This window comes from Pantherophis guttatus, chromosome 8, assembly GCF_059756535.1.
Source record: "Pantherophis guttatus breed Tessera chromosome 8, ASM5975653v1, whole genome shotgun sequence".
Classification (NCBI taxonomy): Eukaryota; Metazoa; Chordata; class Lepidosauria; order Squamata; family Colubridae; genus Pantherophis; species Pantherophis guttatus.
Window position 1 is genome coordinate 23894303 of NC_142070.1, and position 8659 is coordinate 23902961.

Sequence of the window (8659 nt, forward strand, 5' to 3'; positions counted from 1 at the left end):
TTACTTCTACAGGAAAATTACCATAATTAGACTCAAAACTAGTGATAATAATTCAGGAGAAACCAATCTAAACAGCTTCCTAAAGTGTTGGTCCTTTAAAAATAATATAGAACAATGTAGAGATTCTCAGTCATCCAGGTCATGGTTGTCCCAAAGGACCATTCCCAACTATCCTCCTCATTCCATACCCCCTTATCCTGTCAGAGGTGAAGAAGCTTCTTGGATGAGAAGCGAAATGACTTCAAAAGAAAAAACAAGTCCAGTTGCCTCCTGAAAAAAGCACCTTTGGAACATAAAACAATGGTTCTCAACCTTGGTCTGCAGATGCCTTGGGGGGGTGTGGCACTATGTCATCATGGGGTAAAAGAAGGCTTGAAGAAATGCTATGATTTAGATCTTGAGTTAAGTCTTGGGAGTCCGTGGCCATCATCCATGACCACAAAAGGTATTTAAAGGGGATCTATAGTGAAGAAAGGTTGAGAACCACTGATACAGAAGTTTGAAGTGGAAACAGTTTGAAAACACTGTTCATGGCCTAAACTTGGGAGTCCCATGTGTGGACACTAATAATTTCCTTGTAGACATCTCCTTTAATGAGAGTCATTTTTATGACTATCAGTATTCCCCCATCACAGCCATTGTAATGATACACTGTCAAAATTTGAAACGTTCATATTGGCAAAACAGATTGGAAATCCCCAATCATGCACATTTCTCTAAATTTTATAAATAAATAAATTTGTCTTATTATATGGCAGTTAAAGAATGGTTCAGAGAAAACCCATTCCAATGAAAAAGATACAGTTGAAATTGCTGCTGAAAACAATCTAGAGAACATAAGGCATGTTTTCTATGGTTTTATGGGCAATGATTTTGAAGGAAAAAATGTCATGAAGCAGCTTTCATCCTCACCTTAAGCCACACAATTTTTTCTTGTTAAGCACCATTCAAGTATTTTAAATACAAATCATCATTTTTTTTTTTTTTTTTAATTTGATTTATATGCCGCCCTTCTCCGAAGACTCAGGGCGGCTTACAATGTGCTCAGCAATCATTAACAAACAAACCCTATCTTCATTAATTTTCAGTGAATTTAAAACAATCCTATCATTTTAAAGATAAAATAGGGGAAAATCTAGTCTTTAAGGTTAATATAGTGCTGTGTTTCAGAAAATGCACAAAGAGAAAAACAAATCCACCTGAAGATACTTTTAAAAAGTAATAGAAATTTAAATATGAGAAATGTTGAGCTCTCACTTTCTATTCCTTTTCTTTAGCCCATAAATAGTTATGTTCAGAAATAGCCTCTATGAAGGAATCCTCTGGGATGGGATAAACAACCTGCGGCTATTTAGTTGTTTCAGATAACTATAATAAACTGTTAATTAACTGTGCTGGTTTGTACCATCTTGCCAATTAGTACTCTAAAAAACAAATACTCTGCCTGAAGGAAAGGATTTTAAATATTATTGATTGGACAATGGTTAACCATGAGAAAAAATAATTTTAAAAAGTGTATGTGTGTGTATATGTATATACTTATATATAGATATATCTCGGTATGTGGGAATGTGCTGCTTCAGATTCTGAATGAGCTTCATATTTATTACACAATTATTTATACTTTTATTTCCTAGACAACTCTTTTAGGTTTCTTATCCTTAAGTTATCCTACAAAAGAAAACCTAGTTGATGCCTCAGCCAAAAGATCACAACTTGTGAAGGCCTGATCTCTGCTGTTACTTGCTATGTATTATAATGGGAAGGTTTTGAAAATGGCTAATCATAGCTGAAATACAATAGGAGGATAAGACAGTTTAATGAGCAACTTAGCATACAGCACAAGGAATTGAAATATAAAATATAATTGTTAATATTTTAGTCTGGACTATACTAAAACATTTAGAAATCAAACCAAAAGCAGAGCTTAAATCCAGCTGAAATTGAATTTGAAATTATTAAAAAGTGGATTTAGATGGGTAACAATGTAGTAAGACAGTGATCAGTGGTGGATTGCTACTGGTTCTCCCTGGTTCTTGCGAACTGGTAGTGGAAATTTTGAGTAGTTCGGAGAACCGGTAAATACCACCTCTGCCTGGCTCCACCCCCAATCTATTGGCTTCCTCCCAAGTCCCAGCTGATCGGCTAGAAGGAAAACAACTGTTTAAACTCTTGCCATGGCACTTCAAAGGGCCGCCCTACAGCTGATCAGCGGTAAAAGGCAGTGTGGTGGTAGACCAGTGCGCTTCAAAAACAAATAGGTAGCCCGGAACGCTCCAAAAACAAATGGGTAGACCAGTACGGCTCTGCAAGCAGTTAAAAGCCTGGTAGACCAGTACCTCTGCTAAATCCTAAAGAATTGTCACATGACTATCAAACCACGCCCACAAAATAAGCCATGCCCACAGAACCAGTAGTAAAAAATGTTAGAACCTACCCCTGATAGTGCTATATATGCGAAAAGTTAAAAAAAATGAATTTGGCATATTTAAAATTCTTATTCTGATGCAGTTCATCTTTTTAGTAGTTTCTACCTCTTTTTTAAGATTATTCTTTAAACAAATAAGTGTCCACTTGACAGGTATCCATATAACTAGTTTCGGTTGAACATATTTTGTTAGGTATGTTTTTTTAAAAAATATCTGTGATACTGGTGAAGAGCTGCTAACAGCATTTTTGAAATAGTACTATTTTAGGTGCTTATTCATTCAGGTGCTTTTAGGTATTCATAGCAACCTAATTCAGGAAGAATAATATGCAACCCAGCTCAGTATATTAAGCAAGATTAAGCCTGATTTGAATGGCCTTAAGTGAGCTTGTTTTTGTACACATACACACATGCTATTAAAAGATTTTAATAGAAGCCATAGCTGTTTCTACCATTATATGTACATATATATTTATGGTTATTGCTCTTGTTCCTACCCTTGGTAACCCTGTAACTAACAGGTAGTTTGCAGTAAATATTTTTGATAGGTGGAATACTAAACCCAGGTGTATATATTATAGGATCTCTATGGAAAGCATTGCTTTCCGTACTGTTCAGTATCTTTCAGCTTTAATATATTTTCTGTTGTAGACCATAAAGGCTCAAATAAAAAATGTGATGTTTGCATTTTAAAGAATTTTATTTATTAGTAGTAATAGTTGTATTTTTGCCATTGCTACTTGTCATTTTATATCTTTTGGGAGTTTCTCAGGAGGAGAAATATATAGCAATCAAGATTTGTACATCTGCTCTAGATTTGCAATTGTGGCTTAATTTATTATGGGATCTACAGCGACAATTTAGCATATTAGAAGAACCATCCATCATGTTAAGTAATAGAATTATTTATTTTGGACGCAGAGTACATGATGTGATCACAATTGTATTTATTAGCATGCTTACCCATGAGCCTGGGCTATATAAATATGCTAACACTTCATGAGAAAACAGCAGGGATTATAAATACTGATTGGGTGGGATTTGCAGATTCACTATCCATGGTCTACTTAAACAATTATTTTAAATGGGTGGAATCCAAACTCAAACATGGTTCACAAACAAGTATATGATTTGTACAAGCAAACATCTATTATACACTATCAGCTTCATTGGTTGAATGTTAGTTAAATTTGCTATGCTCCCCTTCAAAAACATATAGATGTAGCCTGAGGAGCTTACATTAAAGGAGATTCTGAGGAAATTATTTACTGCTTTTTTTTTTTTTACTGTCAATAGCCTTGAGAATGCAAAGGATAGAGGAATAATAATAATATGCCCCCCAACTCCCAGTGAAACAGTGATAAATAATTGGATAAGCCTATTAAAAACCAAGACTCCCCAATCTTTAGAAATTGATTTGTTTGATTTGGACAATAACATTGGACAGCCGGAGTTTAAATCCTTCTCAGCAGTTGCTTTGGTCTTTTGAAAAAAGGGGAAATCTTTGGTATCACCTACATATGCATGGAAAATTTCCAGAGCCTCAGTTGAATGGAGATGCCTGTACAAAAAAATAAAAATAAGAAAATGAGTTTCTGTAACTCTAGTAAATTATCTACTAAATTTTATCCCCAGCAATGTTGGCCCTGAGCAAGACTGACCTTTACTTAAGATTCTGGGAAGTTATCATCCTTTCACTGAAAATGTTTTTATACACACACACACACACACACACACATTTAGATGAAGCTTTGTGTAAATTCTGCCTTGATAGCTTCATAGGTGAGATTTTTAAAAATCGTTCACGACTAGCAGATGATAGATACAATTTTAACTGTACTTGGAAGGTGCTATAACTCTTCATTTTTAGATCACTAGAGATTTAAAAATGTGCTGATTTTTTAAAAAATCACTGATCCTCCTAGCTATATAAAGGACTTTGGACACACTTTGGTATATACTGCAAGGAGCCATTCGAGGTATTAGTTTGTTTTACCAAATAAAAATAGAAAATTTCATATTCATGTTTATAAAAATTAGGTGCTATAATCCTCATTACAATTCTGTATTTTTCCCTGCACCTTTGTGCTTACATAGAATCAGTACTCTATGAACTGCCCAGTTGCTTCAAAACAGGTTAGTAAGAAAGTGTAAATTGAGGACCATAAACTGAGATAAGGAGGAGAGATGTTGAACAAAATTTGAAGGACCATAAGTGTCTTAATTTGTTTAAAGTATCCTAAAGAAAGGACACAGATCTTACTTGAGAACAACTGGCACCATCTTTCTAAGAGGATTTGAGAGGGTTGATGGAAACAGTCACAACATATTACTGTAGTATTTGTGTCACGTCACTATGTTTATATTGCATAAGAAAAATATTTGGAAATGAATACATTCTTAAGACCGTTTTTTTAAATGTTTGAATGAAAAGTACTAAGAATCTGTAACTACAATGCACAATCCGACCTATGTACTGAAATTATTATTTACACAAACATTACTTACTTTATAAAATGGACCATTATATTGTTTAAAACTATTGATTGATTAAAAATTTTGGGGTAGTTTTATTTACTATGTGAAGTCCAGAGCAGACATGGAGTAAAACAATTGATAACCATTACAATCAATTTTAGTATCGTCAATATTATTAAAAAGGGAGCCTTCAAATAAAAAGACACATAATTGTGCATAAGGATTTAACTGTTGAAGGTAATCAGACTTTGCCGGAATTTGTCAGCTAAATACAAGTATATAACTTTTTAGTTATTATCTCTGTATCAAAACATTCTATATTTAATCTAAGAATTCTTGTCTATATATATATATAACTTATTTATCTTAACATATTCAAGTATTCTAAATCAAGAAATCTTGGCATATTCAAGTTGTAGCATTTCAAAGAAAATGATCGGTACTAGCATAAAGTTTTCACAATCTTTTAGGAAATCGCATTTTTAAACTGGTCTAAATTTGTAATTTAATCTAATTGCTAGTATATTTTAATCTATTTTAAAATTATTTTAAAATGTTAATATCTGTTATTCTGTATGTGTTTCTTTAATAAAGTATAATATTTTTAAAAAACTGCTTTTAGAGACTAATATGCAATTATACTGGGAATATCAATATTACTTGGTCAATGCAACTTAAAAATGGATATTATGCAGACTTTTAACAACAGGTTATTGAAGGAAACAAAATGAAGATAGTTTTAAGTGATTTTTATGTATAATAAAGTGCTGTACAGAATAGGACAAAATAACAATTGATATAATGTATTACAATTGTCATGGAGCTCAAAACAAAAAAGGGCATGACCTATAAATCTTAATGTCCTATAGCCGTGATGGTGAACCTATGGCACGTATGCCACAGGTGGCACACGTAGCCATATTGATGGGCACGCAAGCTCAGCTCCGGAGTGCATACGTGCGCCAGCCAGCTCATTTTTGGACCTTCTGGGCCCACTGAAAGTAGGGAAACAGGCTGTTTCCTGCCTCCGGAGGGTCTCGGAGGGTGGTGGGGAAGACCTGTTTTTCTCTCTTCCCAGGCTCCAGAACCTTTCTAGGAGCTTGGGGAGGGTGAAAACGGCCTTCCCCACCCCTCCGGAGACCCTCCGGAGGCAAACGGGCCATTTCCGGGCCTCAGGGGTGTGTGGGGAAAGCCATTTTCGCCCTCCACAAGCTCCTAGAAAGGCTCTGGAGCCTGGGAAGAGAGAAAAACAGGCCTACCAGGCTCACCGTGCCATCACATGCCAGAAGCGGGGGGAAGCAGGGAGGTCAGGCGTGCATGCGCGGGGGCGGGATGCATAGAATTATGGGTGTGGGCATGTGTGCATGTGATCCCCCCTCCCCCCCCCTCCTGGCACACAATGGCAAAAAGGTTAGCCATCACTGTCCTATAGATTCAAAGTAACAGGACACAATTTATTTCTATGGGTTGCTTTTATTACAGACAAAGGAGCAATGGCTATTGGTCATGTCCATGTATTTAGCTGATTATAAGAATGCACTGAATACCAGTTGCTATAGAACTGTGATGGCGAACCTACAGTAAGTGGCACACAGAGCTATCTCTCCGGGCATGCGAGCCGTTACCAGTTGCTCTTCTGGGTTCCAGCGCACCAGCCAGCTGGTGTTCACATGTGCAGGAGCACCAGAAACCGGAAGAGCAGCCGCCCTGTGCGCACTTCTGGTTTTGTTGCACTCTTCTGGTTTCTGGCGCGTGCATGGACACTGGCCACCTGGTTTTGTTGTGTATGTGCGCATGCGAAGACCAGCTGGCCAGTGCGCATGCTAATGCCAGAAACTGGAAGAGCTGCTGCCTGGTCTTCTGGTTTCTGGTGTGCATGTGCGCGCAAGGACCAGCTGGCTGGTACGCATGCGTGCACTGGAAAAGCAGCCACCCGGCATGCACATGTACACCGGGAGGCTGCTCTTCTGGTTTCCGGCACACACGTATGCACACATGCGCTCCCGTTTCAGCCCTCGGTGCCAAAAAGATTTGCCAACACTGCTATAGAACATACATCGCAAGATTGTATTATATTTAGTATGCCTATATTGTGGACTATAGGAACCTAATGCTGGCCTCAAGGGGCTGCCCTTAGGCCTCCAGGGCTATCATACAGTTTTGTGCAATGGGCTAGGCATCTTCCCTAACCTGCTCACCAGCAAAATGGCAAGAAATCTTGTTTGATCTCCAAAGCTGGCAACATACCAGCCAGCTTTATTATTAAATTAGTAGTTTATTTTGGAAAGCTATCAGTATCCTGTTGTTGTGGGGATAGCACACACACTAGCACTTGTGGGCATCGTGTGACCCATACATGCCCCATCCCAATACATGCCTCATCCTGTTATCAGGTCCATGTATGCATGGGTTGCTAACTTTTATGTTTCTCAGTATCTTTTCTCCAAGATACTCTTCTATTCACAACTACTCCCTAAAAGAAGATTCTGCAGCTATGTGAATCAAATTCAGTCAAAATGCACAACCTGTCCCCATACTGTATTCATTAGGATAATGTGTGTAGATCACAGTAATACACATAAGTGTGTTATCAGAGTAGATGGCACCTGGGCCGTTTCTGGGGTCTGAAATAAATTCTCTGACAAAAGTGCAAATCTTACTCCAGTTCATAACTTATTTAACACAATAAGAAAACATTTTTAGAAAAAATCCATTTCATTTTAGAAATGTACAATGCTTATGCCAATGACAGTTCCCTTGGGGTAGCCAAACTCCATGCACCTCCTACAGTCAGCAAACAAGCACTGGGATAAATATGCCTGATTTTATTTTATTAAGATTTTAATAGAAATAAATAGTATATTTCAGAGCAAAGTACAACATCAAAAAAACCTCTTAACCATGCTTCCAGATACAGACACTGAATCATTAACAATTTACATGGGTTGTCTTTGCACAACATATTAGGCGGGAGGGAGGGAGCTGCAACCTGCACACTCAAGGATGTATATTCTTGATCGGTATATGTTCTGTGGAACACAAAACTCCATCTAGAATAGAATAGAATAGAATAGAATAGAATAGAATAGAATAGAATAGAATAGAATAGAATAGAATAGAATAGAATAGAATAGAATAGAATTTTTTATTGGCCAAGTGTACATAAAAGAAAAGATACTTTCATCAAGAATCATAGGGTACAACACTTAATGATAGTCATAGGGTACAAATAAGCAATCAGGAAACAATATCAATATAAATCATAAGGATACAAGCAACAAAGTTATAGTCATACAGTCATAAGTGGGAGGAGATGGGTGATAGGAACGATGAGAAGATTAATAGTAATGCAGACTTGGTAACTAGTTTGACAGTGTTGAGGAAATTATTTGTTTAGCAGAGTGACAGCATTCGGGGAAAAAACTGTTCTTGCATGTAGTTATTCTGATGTACAGTGCTCTATAGCGTCGTTTTGAGGGTAGGAGTTGAAACAGTTTATATTCAGGATGCGAGGGGGGTCTGTAAATATTTTCACAGCCCTCTTTTTGACTCGTGCAGTATACAGGTCCTCAATGGAAGGCAGGTTGGTAGCAATTGTTTTTTCTGCAGTTCTAATTATCCTCTAAATGGGATAGCGGGAATTTCAGCTAGCTGAAGGGTTTGGCTTTGCTTCAATAGAGACTTATTTGATGCTTTAAGCCTTGCAAAAGCTTGGGCAATAATATTATTGTTCAAAGTCAGGGCGAGTTCATG